Source organism: Balaenoptera acutorostrata, chromosome 1 (genome assembly GCF_949987535.1).
Source record: "Balaenoptera acutorostrata chromosome 1, mBalAcu1.1, whole genome shotgun sequence".
Classification (NCBI taxonomy): domain Eukaryota; kingdom Metazoa; phylum Chordata; class Mammalia; order Artiodactyla; family Balaenopteridae; genus Balaenoptera; species Balaenoptera acutorostrata.
The window spans coordinates 69,975,416-69,991,715 of NC_080064.1; positions in this window are offsets into that span (position 1 = coordinate 69,975,416).

Consider the following 16,300-nt stretch of genomic DNA (forward strand, 5'->3'; position numbering starts at 1 on the left):
CTGCGCTTCCTGGATTTGGGTGGCTATTTCCTTTCCCATGTTAGGGAAGTTTTCGACTATCATCACTTCAAATATTTTCTCTGGTCCTTTCTCTCTCTCTTCTCCCTCTGGGACCCCTATAATGCGAATGTTGTTGCATTTAACGTTTTCCCAGAGGTCTCTTAGGCTGTCTTCATTTCTTTTCATTCTTTTTTCTTTAGTCTGTTCCGCAGCAGTGAATTCCACCATTCTGTCTTCCAGGTCACTTATCCGTTCTTCTGCCTCAGTTATTCTGCTATTGATTCCTTCTAGTGTAGTTTTCATTTCAGTTATTGTATTGGTCAACTCTGTTTGTTTGTTCTTTAATTCTTCTAGGTCTCTGTTAATCATTTCTTGCATCTTCTCAATCTTTGCCTCCATTCTCATTCCGAGGTCCTGGATCATCTTCACTATCATTATTCTGAATTCTTTCTCTGGAAGGTTGCCTATCTCCACTTCATTTAGTTGTTTTTCTGGTGTTTTTTCTTGTTCCTTCATCTGGTACATAGCCCTCTGCCTTTTCATCTTCTCTATCTTTCTGTAACTGTGGTTTTTGGTCCACAGGCTGCAGGATTGTAGTTTTTCTTGCTTCTGTTGTCTGCCCTCTGGTGGTTGAGGCTATCTAAGAGGCTTGATGGGAGGCTCTGGTGGTGAGTAGAGCTGACTGTTGCTGTGGCGGTCAGAGCTCAGTAAAACCTTAATCCTCTTGACTGTTGATGGGTGGGGCTGGGTTCCCTCCCTGTTGGTTGTTTTGCCTGAGGCAACCCAACACTGGAGCCTACCTGGGGTCTTTGGTGGGGTTAATGGCAGACTCTGGGAGGGCTCACGCCAAGGAGAACTTCCCAGAACCTCTGCTGCCAGTGTCCTTATCCCCATGGTGAAACAGAGCCACCACTCGCCTTTGCAGGAGACCCCCCAACACCAGCAGGTAGGTCTGGTTCAGTCTCCCCAGGGTCACTTCTCCTTCCCCTGGGTCCTGATGCACACATTACTTTGAGTGTGCCCTCCAAGAGTGGGGTCTCTGTTTCCCCCAGTCCTGTCAAAGTCCTGCAATCAATTCCCACTAGGCTTCAAAGTCTGATTCTCTAGGAATTCCTCCTCCCGTTGCTGGACCCCCAGGTTGGGAAGCCTGACTTGGGGCTCAGAACCTTCACTCCAGTGGGTGGACTTCTGTGGTATAAGTGTTCGCCAGTCTGTGAGTCACCCACCCAGCAGTTATGGGATTTGATTTTACTCTGATTGCACCCCTCCTACCGTCTCACTGTGGCTTCTCCTCTGTCCTTGGATGTGGGGTATCCTCCTTGGTGAAGTCCAGGGTCTTCCTGTCAATGATTGTCCAGAAGCCAGTTGTGATTCTGGTGCTCTCGCAAGAGGGAGTGAGAGCACGTCCTTCTACTCCGCCATCTTGGTTCAAACCTCAATTTTCTTAAATTTAACCAAGGCTTGATTGGTGACCCAAGATATGATCTATCCTGGAGAATGTTCCATGAACACTTGGGAAGAATGTGTATTCTGTTGTTTTTGGATGGAATGTCTTATAAATATCAATTAAGTCCATCTTGTTTAATGTATCATTTAAAGCTTGTGTTTTCTTATTTATTTTCATTTTGGATGATCTGTCCATTGGTGAAAGTGGGGTGTTAAAGTCCCCTACTATGATTGTGTTACTGTCGATTTCCCCTTTTATGACTGTTAGTATTTACATTATGTATTGAGGTCCTGCTATGTTGGGTTCATAAATATTTACAATTGTTATATATTCTTCTTGGATTGATCCATTGATCATTATGTAGTGTCCTTCTTTGTCTCTTGTAATAGTCTTTTTTTTTTTTTGAAGATCTATTTTGTCTGATATAAGAATTGCTACTCCAGCTTTCTTTTGATTTCCATTTGCATGGAATATCTTTTTCTTTCTCCTCACTTTCAGTCTGTATGTGTCCCTAGGTCTGAAGTGGGTCTCTTGTAGACAGCATATATATGGGTCTTGTTTTTGTGTCCATTCAGCCAGTCTATGTCTTTTGGTTGGAGCATTTAATCCATTTACATTTAAGGTAATTATCGATATGTATGTTCGTATTACCATTTTCTTAATTATTTTGGGTTTATTATTGTAGGTCTTTTCCTTCTCTTGTGTTTCCTGCCTAGAGAAGTTCCTTTAGCATTTGTTGTAAAGCTGGATTGGTGGTGCTGAATTCTCTTAGCTTTTGCTCCTCTGTAAAGCTTTTAATTTCTCTGTCAAATCTGAATGAGATCCTTGCTGGGTAGAGTAATCTTGGTTGTAGGTTCTTCCCTTTCATCACTTTAAGTATATCATGCCACTCCCTTCTGGCTTGCAGAGTTTCTGCTGAAAGACCAGCTGTTAACCTTATGGAGATTCCCTTATGTGTTATTTGTTGTTTTTCCCTTGCTGCTTTTAATATTTTTTCTTTGTATTTAATTTTTGATAGTTTGATTAATATGTGTCTTGGCAGGTTTCTCCTTGTATTTGTCCTGTATGGGACTCTCTGTGCTTCCTGGACTTTATTAACTCTTTCCTTTCCCATATTAGGGAAGTCTTCAAATATTTTCTCAGTCCCTTTCTTTTTCTCTTCTTCTTCTGAGACCCTTATAATTCAAATGTTGGTGTGTTTAATGTTGTCCCGGAGGTCTCTGAGACTGTCCTCAATTCTTTTCATTCTTTTTTCTTTATTCTGCTCTGCAGTAGTTATTGCCCCTATTTTATCTTCCAGGTCACTTATCCGTTCTTCTGCCTCAGTTATTCTGCTATTGATCCCATCTACAGAATTTTTAATTTCATTTATTGTGTTGTTCATCACTGTTTGTTTGCTCTTTAGTTCTTCGAAGTCCTTGTTAAACGTTTCTTGTATTTTCTTCATTCTATTTTCATGATTTTGGATCATCTTTACTATCATTATTCTGAATTCTTTTTCAGGTAGACTGACTATTTCCTTTTCATTTGTTAGGTCTGGTGGGTTTTTACCTTGCTCCTTCATCTGCTGTGTGTTCCTCTGTCTTCTCATTTTGCTTAACTTACTGTGTTTGGGGTCTCCTTTCCACAGTCTGGGGGTTCCTAGTTTCTGTTGTCTTTGGTTTCTCTCCCCAGGGGCTAAGGTTGGTTCAGTGGGTTGTGTAGGTTTCCTGGTGGAGGGGACTAGTGCCTGTGTTCTGGTGGATGAGGCTGGATCTTGTCTTTCTGTTGGCCAGGTCCACGTCTGGTGGTGTGTTTTGGGGTGTCTGTGGCCTTATTATGATTTTAGGCAGCCTCTGTGCTAATGGATGGTGTTGTCTTCCTGTCTTGCTAGTTGTTTGGCATAGGGTGTCTAGCACTGTAGCTTGCTGTACAGCTAGCACTGTAGCTTGTAGTCATTGAGTGGAGCTGGGTCTTGGCACTGAGATAGACATCTCTGGGAGATTTTTGCCATTTGATATTACATGGAGCTGGGAGATCTCTTGTGGACCAGTGTCCTGAACCTGGCTCTCCCACCTCAGAGGCACAGCCCTGATGTCTGGCTGGAGCACCAAAAGCCTGTCTTCCACACGGCTCAGAATAAAAGGAGAAAAAGAAAGAAAGAAAGAAAGAAGAAGATAAAATAAAATAAAGTAAAATAAAATAAAATTATTAGTATAAAAATAAAAAATAATTATTAAGAAAAAAAATTTTTCTTAATAAAAAAAGAAAACAAAACAAACAAAAAAAAAACGGACAGACAGAACCCTAGGACAAATGGTAAAAGCAAAGCTATACAGACAAAATCACACAAAGAAGCATACACATACACACTCGCGAAAAAAGAAAAAGGGAAAAATATGTATATATCGTTGCTCCCGAAGTCCACCTCCTCAATTTGGGATGATTTGTTGTCTATTCAGGTATTCCACAGATGCAGGTACATCAAGTTTATTGTGGAGATTTAATCCATTGCTCCTGAGGCTGCTGGGATAGACCTCCCTTTCTCTTCTTTGTTCACACAACTCCCGGGGTTCAGCTTTGGATTTGGACCCGCCTCTGCATGTAGGTTGCCTGAGGGCATCTGTTCTTCGCTCACACAGAATGGGCTTAAAGGAGCAGCTGATTCGGGGGCTCTGGCTCATTCAGGCCAGGGGGAGGGAAGGGTACAGATGCGGGACGAGCCTGCGGTGACAGAGGCTGGTGTGACGTTGCAGCAGTCTGAGGCACTGTGTCTTCTCCCGGGGAAGTTGTCCCTGGATCACGGGACCCTGGCAGTGGCGGGCTGCACAGGCTCCCGGGAGGGGCAGTGTGGATAGTGACCTGTGCTCGCACACAGGCTTCTTGGTGGCAGCAGTAGCAGCCTTAGCGTCTCATGCCCGTCTCTGGGGTCTGTGCTGATAGCCGCAGCTCATGTCTGTCTCTGGAGCTCCTTTAAGCAGAGCTCTTAATCCCCTTTCCTTGTACATGAGGAAACAAAGAGGGAAGAAAAAGTCTCTTGCCTCTTCGGCAGCTGCAGACTTTTTCCCGGACTCCCTCCCGGCTAGCTGTGGTGCACTAACCCCTTCAGGCTGTGTTCACGCCGCCAACCCCAGTCCTCTCCCTGCAATCCGACCGAAGCCCGAGCCTCAGCTCCCAGCCCCGCCCGCCCCGGCGGGGGAGCAGACAAGCCTCTCTGGCTGGTGAGTGCTGCTCGACACAGATCCTCTGTGCGGGAATCTCTCTGCTTTGCCCTCTGCACCCCTGTGGCTGCGCTCTCCTCCGTGACTCTGAAGCTTCCCCCCTCTACCCCCCGCAGTCTCCACCCGCAAAGGGGCTTCCTAGTGTGTGGAAACCTTTCCTCCCTCACAGCTCCCTCCCACTGGTGCAGGTCCCGTCTCTATTCTTTTGTCTTTGTTTTTTCTTTTTTCTTTTGCCCTACCCAGGTACGTGGGGAGTTTCTTGACTTTTGGGAGTTCAGAGGTCTTCTGCCAGCGTTCAGTAGGTGTTTTGTTGGAGTTGTTCCACATGTAGATGTATTTCTGATGTATTTTTGGTGAGGAAGGTGATCTCTGCATCTTACTCTTCCACCATCTTGAAGCTCCTCCTCAATTTTGTTTAAGACATATTGGATAGAGGCTAGAATGAGGTGGGCTTTTGTTTGGTTTTTTGTTTGTTTATTTTTTAAGTGTGGATTTATTTATATTCCTGGAATATGATACAAACTTAAAGATCTGGAAATATTTGGGTGAAATTTAACTATATTATATCCTATTATTACTAAAAATATTTAAGTTGGAATAGATTTTAGCCATATATGCCTTTATACCTAGAAAGAATATATATTTATCTTATATAAATTATATTATATAATGTACAACATATAATGTAATATTGTATACGATATGTATTCCTTTGAAATTTATAAATATGTATGTATATTTACAATTTTAATCAAATAAAATTTAGAAATACATACATTATATCCAGATAGGTATGTGTAGGTATAGTAAATGAATTATCATCTTTTACTAACACCATGCATTTTTTTTTCCTAGAAGATGGTCTTTGAATCAAATATATATGCAATGGCAGTGATTTCTTTTAATTCATGGATTTTCAATTTCTTCATCTCTACAATGAGAGAATGGAAACATTCTCTCTGGATTTGAACATCTCCTACTGTATGAGAAAAATATCAACAATTACTAAGACAATGGGAGAAAAATAAGAAACATACTTTTGTCTTTTACAAACCTTTGTGACATTTGAAGAATCCAAAGAGGATTGTGTGCCTTGGCAAACTTGAGATTGCAAGAATTGCAAATTCTTTTAGATTTGTTTTGGCATGACATACAATACATTTCTTTTTACCAACTTTGACTACCCACTGAAGTCTAGACTCAAATTCTTCAACATTCATATTCATTGCCTGAGGAAAAATGCACGAGTAGAAAAGGGAATGAGAATATGACATTTAATTATTAAATCAATACATGTGCCTGACTTGCAGAAGCTAGGTACAATTTAAATCTGGTTAAAGGAAACCAATCATCCATACTCTGAAACTCTGAAAGTGTGCAAACATGCCTTTTGCATTTGAAGGCTTTTGAAGGCAACAGTTTAGTGTATAACTAATTAACTAACTAAAAATGAAAACATTTCATTTTTGTTGGGCACACTATTTGCCCTATTTCTTTTGAACTTTTCAAACAGTACTGTAGTATGACAGACATTTTCTTTTTATGGATTCACATAGTGGTTATAGGTCTTACACAAACTCATGAAGGATGGAAGAAAAATGTTAGTGGTTTTTCTTACCCTTCAATGTGCAAAGCTGCTGTATTTGATTCTTCTTTGTCTCACCTTAAAAAGCTTATAATTTCCTATGAGCTTTTTTAGCCACAAATAACAACTATAATTAAAGATATCACTTTACTGTGAACCTAAAATTATGCTAGGCATTATGCTGTGTATTATATATCCATTGTCTCATTTCATATTCAAAACAACCCTAAGAAGTCTGTATTATTAGGGTACCTCTTTTGCAGATGTGGAGAAATTGTCAAAGTAATTTTGTAAGGTTGTATATCCTGTAAATATTGTTGCCAGATAACAGAAAAGTGGACATGAATGTTCACTGCACCATATTCATAATAGCTAAAACTTTACTGACCTCAAAGCTCATTCTCATAATTACCAAGCATAGGGCCTTGGAGTGCTTACCATGCATGCATCCATACATCCATATTTTGGTCTCTTCTAATGTATGGTAAAATGGAAAGGAATTTAATTTTCAATTGTAGCTGCAGAAAATGGAAGAAGTGTTCTTAATACTACATTAAAGTCAATTCAAGAAAAATATTCTTAGGTAATTTTCCAGAAGATTTTTTTTCTTTATATGCCAGAATCAACTTTTCACATTGGTAGTGGAATTTTCCTACTTTTTTTCTTTCCATGTCCATGGTTTCAAGAGTGAGAGTAATGTAAGAAAGCTTCAGTTGTGCTCAAAACTCTCGTTCTATGTGTATGGTTCTTTGGAACCTCCATGAAAGGTTAAAGAAGAATGAATGCAGAACGAGAATGCATTTCTGTTTGATTTAGACAAGAGTCCACTCTACTTGATCAATATACTTGAAAAACCCAGTTGACTTCTCAGGTAGCATTAGCATTTTTGGTAATGTTCATCTAGTTTCTATCTCCCGTTGGGTTGAATGGAAACTATTCTGTAATATGGGCAAATGTTATTTCAAAGCACATATTTGCTCAGGAATGATGAATAAATATACCATTAAAGGGGTATCTTTCTCTTTAAGCCAAATGAATGTAGAGTTGACTTAATGCAATGCAGACAATACATTACACTTATGTTCTGAGTGATTTTCTCAGAGAATCCCCAGGAGCTTTACAAAAATTAAAAATTCTTAACGGCAACATCAAACATCAGTTACTTTGGTTTAGATTTTAAAACAGAAATTGATTTAGCATTTTAGATCTCCAGTGGGGATTGCTTCTGCATTCATGAAGGCTGCTGTTAGAGGCAGATACGCCACACAACCAACAGCTGCTGATCTAGGCAAAGACTTTTATATTTTCCAGGAAATCACAAAGATGCTTCCATAAAAACTGCAAGGCATTGACCAAACCAACCTGCGAGAGCTGAAGATGGGAAGTTAAATACATGGTTATTAGTGCAGAGAGCAGTTTGTACCAGTGTTCTGTGACTGTCCTTATCCATCCTACTTATTTTTATTGCTACTACTTCTATAAAGCCACAAGTGCCCAGAATACTTTGAAGATGATGTGAAAAACAATAAAAGAATATAACAATTGCAAATTCAACCTTGTATTTGTAATGTCACGTATCACACCTGTCCTAATCAGCTCAAAGTTAGATATGGAGCCAGATACAATAAAATACTGTAGAGGTCAGTTTCAGTATTCCTAATCTCACAGAAATAATTGCACCTGACAGTTTGAGTAGCTTTCGTGAATGCTAAAGATTTTGGGGGGTCGTTCATGAAAAATAGAAAATGTTCTCTGTCTATTCCTCAGTACAAAAATATCTTAACAAGAAATAGAAAAGAAGGCACTTAAGACACCAAAATAGAAAGAGAAAAGATAGAATAAAAGAACCAATAAACACCAAAGAGCTTGTTATTCACATTCAAATGAAGCCAATCTTTCAAGTTATTAGTAAGAGAAAAGCAAAATGGTATGAATGTGGAAGATTTTTGGTGATGGAGTTGAATTTATTGATGTAGAATTAATATGATATATATGTACACATTATCATCTTCTATTTCTAAATTTATTATATATATATCTATAACGCTGTCTTCAATTTCAACACACACACAAACGCACAGGAGAGAGAGAGAGAGGAAGATAGAAAAAAAGAGAGCAGAAACTTTTAATGTGTGGTGTAGAAAGTGTTATTTTATTTAAGCCTAATCATTCATATAGGAACTAATTGGGTTATAATTGCCCAAGAGAGGGACTCTAATGATTCCTAGTGTATATTCCAAGACAAAACAAATAAAGTAAGTGATTAGTTAATGCTTGTTAAGTAAAATGGGGATAAAAATTGCTGCTTAAATTCCTGCAAATCTAGTTATTTTTACACTTAGATAAAAATTTTGGAAATGAATAGTATTTTCAATAAGTGGTGCTGGGACAACTGTATATCCACATGCAAAAGAATTAAGTTGTATACCTATCTTATGTTATATACAAAAATTTCCTCAAAATACATAAAAAAACCTAAATGTGAGAGCTAAAAGTATCAAATTCTTAAAAGAAAGCATAGGTATAATTCTTCATGACCTAGGATTACACAAGGAATTCTTAAATATGACACCAAAAGCACAAGTAACACAGGAAAAATATAAATTGGGCATCATCAAATTAAAATTAAATTTTAATTTAAATCAAAATTAAAATCTTGTGGTTCAAAAGACACCTTCAAGTAAGTGAAAAGGCAATCCACAGAATGGGAGAAAAATTTTGAAAATAAAACATCTGATAAGGTATCTAGAATATACAAAGGATTGCAACTCAATCATAGAAAGGCAAATATCACAATGTTTAAAAATGGAAAGCATCTGAATAGACATTTCTCGAAAGCAGGTATACAGATGGCCAATAAGAAAAAAGGAAAAGGTGACAAACATTATTAGCCATCAGGGAAATGCAAATTAAAACCACAGTAAGATACCCCTTCACATTCAGCATGGATAAAATAAAAAAGACAGATGACAAGAAATGTCAAAGATGTGGAGAGATTCTAGCCCTCATACACTGCTGGTGGAAATGCAAAATGCTGCAGCTGCTTTGCAAAACTATCTAAAAGTTTCTGAGGTTAAACATAGAGTTACCATATAACCCAGCAACCCCACTCCTAGGTACATACACAAGAGAATGAGATGGTATGTCCACACAGAAATTTGGACACGAATGTTCATAGCACAAACATTCACAATAACCAAAAAAGTGGTCAAAAACCAAATGTCTATCAACTGATGAATGGGTATATACGATATGCTATATCCACCCAATGGAATATTATATGGCAATAAAAATGAATGAAATATTGATACATGTTGCAACATGAATGAATCTTAAAATTTTAATGTCAGGTGAGAAAACCTATTACAAAAGACTGCATGTTGTATGATTCCTTTTATAAGACATTTTCAGATTAAGGAAATCTATAGAAACAAAAAGTAAATGAACATTTTTCTGATACTGGGGAGAAGTGGGGAGTGGCTGCTAGAGGATGCAGGGTTTCTTTCTGGAGTGATTAAAAGGTTCTAAGTTGATTACAGTGTGTGGTTGCACAACTCTGGGAATATACTAAAAACACTGAATTGGACAATTTAAATGTATGGTATATGAATTATATCTCAATCATGCTGTTTAAAAATAAAACAATATAAATAAGTGTTGCAGATATTCCATCAACAGTTTGAATGGTCTCTTTTGTATGAGGAAAGCAAAATCAGATGTATAGTATGGAAAGATTATCAAAAGGTATTATTCTAGGAATAGACATGTCATTACAACAGAATTGTTCTGAGAAAAGTGTGCATATTTATCAAAAAGAAACACACTCTAAAATGTTAATCCATCCCTTCTTATTAAACAGGTTTATAATAAAAACAAAACAAATACAAGAAAAAAAGAAAACATTTTTGCACTGACACTAATCAACCTTAGCTAGTATTTCACAAACTTCTCATTCACCATCAGTGGGGCTGGTTGCATTATTCAGAAGACTCAAAAAAATCTGTTACCACATGTAGAAAAAACAGTGCAAATGTCATGGTTCAAATGACTGGAGCATAGGAGTTATCTTAAGATGCAATATACAGCATACTGGGAAACCTAATAGAATTCAGGGGTCAAAGAGCAAAACCAGTTAGAAGAACACAGCAATAAAACAGATGACATTGTAAAAATTGTATAAAGTTGTAGGAAGCACATAAACTAATTATAAAAGTAAGTTGTAGAGCACCACCCCCTTGACAGACCAACAGACAGACACACACACACACACACACACACACACACACAGACAAAATGTAGCTGCTACTGGCAAGCTATAAAATACAATGAAGAAACATATTTTCCAACACACTTATATGCATGAAAGACAATAGCACTATCTCATCTGCGGTATGTTATGTCATATTGTGATGTCGTAGTTATTCTGGATTTGGAGAGGACTCCCTCTGCAGTTGCCTCCACAACCTGCCCCATAACACATTCTCCTGAGACAGAAGAAGTACAGGGGAACTCAAATAACATTCTCCTTCGTATACAACGATATAGTGAAAAAGAAACAACACATTGAGAAAAGTAGAAACGGACATGTTAGTAGATAATAAAGGACCACAAGAATCAGAACGTAAGTTTTTATAAGCATCAAGTATAATGTAATAGGCTATGATATATTGTAATATACTGATTGCATCTGACAACTGTGGAAGCTTTTATAGTTTTCAAAGCGTTTCCACCTTCTCATTAGATTCAGTCTCAACCCAGAGAGCAAAGTTGAGCATTTCAGAAACAGAGCAAGGAAGGCTGAGACAGGTTAAATTATGGGAGTAGGAATGCACACTCATGAGGAACGATGCCAGCGTGAAGCTAAAGCCAAAGGAGGAAAACAGAGATGAAGTATTTTCCTACAGCTTTTTTGCATCAATATAAATTTGGCATCAATACACATAGGAATACAAATAGAATCTTGCTCCAGTTCAAAGCGTGTGTGTGTGTGTGTGTGTGTGTGTGTGTGTGTGTTTACTACATCATGATACATAATTCATGATTAGTAAAAAACAAAATACATAGACCTCCCAATTCCACCTACACATTTTTCCAACTTCATCAGCGGTTCCCCAGCCCAAGACACCAGCCATCATCCCTTATAATCAAAGCCTCCTTTGAACTCTTTCCTTCACTCATGCTGCCTCCCATTTCAGTCTCTTTCCCAAACAGCAGAGTGTTTCCTTCGGTTGGTGAGTCAATTTGCATCTCTGTTTAAAATCACCCACCACCTTCCCATCTAACTCGGAGTCAAATCCAAAGTTCTTAAAGTGACCTAAAGTTTTAACGATCAGAGTCCCTGATAATGTTGTGACCTCAGTTCCTCTCACTGGCCAGATATGGTCCCCTCCAGTCAACTAGTACTGGCCTCTGCCGTGTTCCTCTAATACATCCAGACTACTCCACCTCAGGACCTTTATAACAATCATTCCCTGTACCAAGAATTCTCTCACTCCTTATATCCATCTAGGTTTCTCTCTCACTTCATCCCAAATGCTTTCCTGAGTGCCATACCTAAAAACTAGACAAACAAAAACATCTCTCCTCTTTTTCTCTACTCTGTTGTTAATTATATTATTTATAATCATCTGAAATGATATATCATTAATTGATCTAATATCAGTCTCCTCCACTAGAATATGAGCTCCATGAAGGCAGGGCCTTGGTCTGTTTTGTTCACTACCTTAACCTCAACAACTATTAAGTTTTGAACAAAGTACAAATTAAATGAATATTTTTATTGACATATAATCGACCTATAACACTATATTATTTTCTGGTGTACAACATAAGACATGTGAAATGATCATCACCGTAAGTTTAGTTAACATCCATCACCACACAGAGTTACAGATTTTTTTCTTGTGATGAGAACTTTTAAGATCTCTCTTAGCAACTTTCAAATATGTAATAGAATATTATTAACTATAGTCACTATGCTATACCTTACATCCCTATGATTTATTTATTGTATAACAGGACATTTGTACCTTTTGATCACCTTCACCCATTTCCTCTGCCCCTCACTCCCCACGTCTGGCCACTCCCAATCTGTTCTCTGTATCTATGAGTTGGTTTTTGTTTTGTTTTTTTCTAGATTCCACATAAAAGTGAGATTTTATGGTATTTGCCTTTCAACTTATTTCACTTAGTATAATGACCTCAAGGCCCATCCATGTTGTTGAAAATGGCAAGATTTCCTTCCCTTTTATGGCCAATAATACTCTCTTGTGTATGTATATAAATGAATATTTCTTGAATGAATGAATTATAAGTATAGCAGTGATATTATATCTGTTATTCTACCCCTCATGATAACACTTACTGATAGATACATTCAGTCTCATTTTACAAGTAGACAAATGGAAGCTCAGAAAAGTTAAGTTGCATGACCAACAACCTATAGTTAACAAACTGTATAGCTCCGTTTTTGCTCAGATTTGATTCCTATATCCTTGCTACCTGTTTTAAGGTGGTTTAAGCCCTGAGGTTTCCTGGTGGTTCCCGATAGGATGCCCTTATCATTAAGGGAAGGCCTGCTAGGGTTCCAGGTCCCATGGCCCCCATTTCAATCACGTGTCTGATGCATGTTTGTTTTATATATTGGGGTTTCATGTAAGATTTCATTTGACATACTTTTTAAAGATGCTTGTTCAAAGAACTGCTAAAAAAGACCATGTTGTAAATCACATTATATAATGTGTGGTATATAAACATATATGAATGAATGATTTAGTAGATAATTGTCATATTTATTTAGCACCTATGATGAGGTAAAGAATAATTCTGTTGTATTTTTTCCCCCAGGGAATATTTGTTTTGCAAAACACTGCTTTTGGTGCTACAGGATGTGCAAAATTGAATAAAACATGCTTCCTTTCTTGAGTGCTTATATATGAAATACAAATGTAAAAAGAAGCATTAGATATAGCATTTACATTTTGTGATACGTCTCAGAACAATTTAATTTGAAATCAGGATGTGGAACTCTTAATGTCCTAGAGCACAGTCCTTTGAGGATTTTCAAAGGTGAAATATCTATGTATAATCAGTAAATGAAGGCTAATATTTATATTCAGAGGTCCACGTTCTGCCACTTAGAACCTGCTGATTCATACTTCACATATACTTGTAACAAGCTTATCTTTTTTTGTTCCCTCTCTCTTCTTTCTTTCTTTTTTTAAACGTCTTTATTGAATTTGTTACAATACTGCTTCTGTTTTATGTGTTGGTTTTCTGGCCTCAAGGCATGTAGGATCTTAGCTCCCAACCAGGGGTCGAACCCACATCCACTGCTGTGGAAGGCAAAGTCTTAACCACTGGACTGCCATGAAAGTCCCCTTTCTTCCTTCCTCCCTCCCTCCCTCCCTCCCTCCCTCCCTCCCTCCCTTCCTTCCTTCCTTCCTTCTTTCCTTCCTTCCTTCTTTCTTTTTTTCATAGCGTTCAGTATATTAGAAGGATTAAATTGAAAGTGGAGAGAAGACAGATAAATTAAATGCCTACATAATACCATACAAGTAACATATGAGAGCTGATAACCTGATAGTGAGAAAACTGAAAAAAAACCTTGACAAACTAGCAAAAGTACCATAAAACATAGTTTCTTCTAATCATATTGCGTAACAAAATTCGTATACATCTCTCCTTGCAGATACGGAGTCAACAGTTAAACGAATATGGTTTACTAAGTGTTGAAACTCAAACAGGAAATCTCAAGACTTAACTATTTTTCTTAAAAATATGGGTGTGACGTGACGTAATTTTGTGGGCATGTGTGAGTGTGTATATTCTACTAATAAATTAAACCTTTCAAAGTAAATATTTCAAATCAATCAAATAGTTTATTTGATAAATTAAGTAGTTTATTATAAAGAGATAAACTGTATAGCACTTCAATATAATTCTTTAATGTTTTATTGTGTTGCTTTTATTTTCATGTTTTCTGGGTAACGCTTTAAAATAACGGCCTAGTTAAGGTAATTAATGTTGAATTACAGTGGAAATCCAATTGAATTACTTGTGACATTCACATTAATACTAAATGAGTTCACTGTGATTAATGCTGTTAAATAGTTACCAGAGGAATTAATATTGATTAGGCAATTATTTTAAAGTGTTACTGTTTATTGCAATTTACTCCAACTTCTTTTTTCTTGAGTAAACCTTTCTTTATTGGCAGCTGTGTAATCACCCAGGAAGCCAGAATTGGAAGCACAAAGTTGTGTTTTGTTTTCTTACATTTAAAATGGCAAAATGTGAAACCTTCTCTTACTCTACCCTCTTTGGTAGTGGTTCCCAACATCCATGGTTTATAACAAGTTCTAAACCATTGCTTAGAATTTGCCCCAGATGCTGTATGTCCCTGAATCTTCTGTGTGGTTGCTTAAGTCTTACTTGTTCTTTAGAGCCTGTCTCAAGACCCATCACCTACATGATGCTTTCTCTAGCTCCTCAGCTAAACTTAACATCATCCAGCACTTTACAAGTGCCAGAGCACTTGCATATCATTTGAGATTTGGAATAGAATATCCTAATAGCTGTTCACATTTTCATATGCATTTATATAAATACATCACACATAAATATTTTCACCAATAGGAGTTTTTACAGAGATGGTATGTTATACTAATATACCAATTGTAAAATGATCTGTAATTACAGTACATCGGCATGTTCAGATCAGTCCTCTTAGATTGTGGAAAATAATAGTAATTACTTTTGCTCTTATCAAGACCTGAGTGGAGCTGTACCATGAGAGTTTGGAGAGTGACAATCGATGTAGGCTCCACACTCTGGATCTCTGAACAGAAAACTGGAGGCCCAAGAGCATATCTTTGAACCTTAAAAGGTTTTGTGAAAATATATAATAAATAAGGTTCTAAGGTAGTTACGGGAGCATTTTTCAGATATTTTGGAAAATAAAATAAAACAAATAAATTACTGGGAATGCAACTGTAAAACATGGGATATTTTCATTCAGAAACATCTGGTTATCATATGTTAGCAGAAATTCCTCTTTTTTAATAAAATCTGTGAGTGAATCTTCTTTATCAATGATGATATCAGGGAAATGTTCCCTCAACAAGAAAAGAACATTCAGGAAAGGATTACCTGCTTTATTAGTCAAGGTTCTCCAGAAAAACAAAAACAAACAAACAAGTAAATTATATATATGTGTGTGTGTATATATATATATAGAGAGAGAGAGAGAGATTATTTTAAGGAACTGGTTCATGTGATTGTAGGGAATAACAAAGTCCAAAAAACTTTGGCTCATGCCTGCAGGCAGGGGTTTATGCTGCAGTCTCCAGCAGAAATTTTTTTTCTCCAGGAAATTTCAGTGTTTAGTCTTAAGGCCTTCAACTGATTGAGGGATGCCCATTCATGTTATCAAGGATAATCACCTTTACTTAAAGTCAATTGATTGTAGATCCTAACCACATCTACATTGTGTCTTCACAGCAACATCTAGAGCAGTGTTTAATTAAATAACTAAATACTGTAGCCTAGACAAGTTGACAAATAAAACTAACCATCACGTATGTAATGGGAATATATGTTTCGTGTAGAAGACTCTTTCTTCTTTTTGCTTTATTTTCCTTAATATAATTAATGAGTTTTAGATTATTTTCCAGTGCTTTCTTTTTTTTTTTTAACATCTTTATTGGAGTATAATTGCTTTACAATGGTATGATAGTTTCTGCTTTATAGTAACGTGAATCAGCTATACATACACATATATCCCCACGTCTCTTCCCTCTTGCATCTCCCTCCCTCCCAGCTTCCCTATCCCATCCCTCTAGATGGTCACAAAACACCGAGCTGATCTCCCTGTGCTATGTGGCTGCTTCCCACTAGCTATCGATTTTACATTTGGTAGTGTATATATGTCCATGACAATCTCTCACTTTGTCCCAACTTACCCGTCCCCCTCCCCATATCCTCAAGTCCATTCTCTAGTAGGTCTGTGTCTTTATTCCCCTACTGCCCCTGTATTCTTCATAACCATTTTTTCTTTTTTTTTAAGAT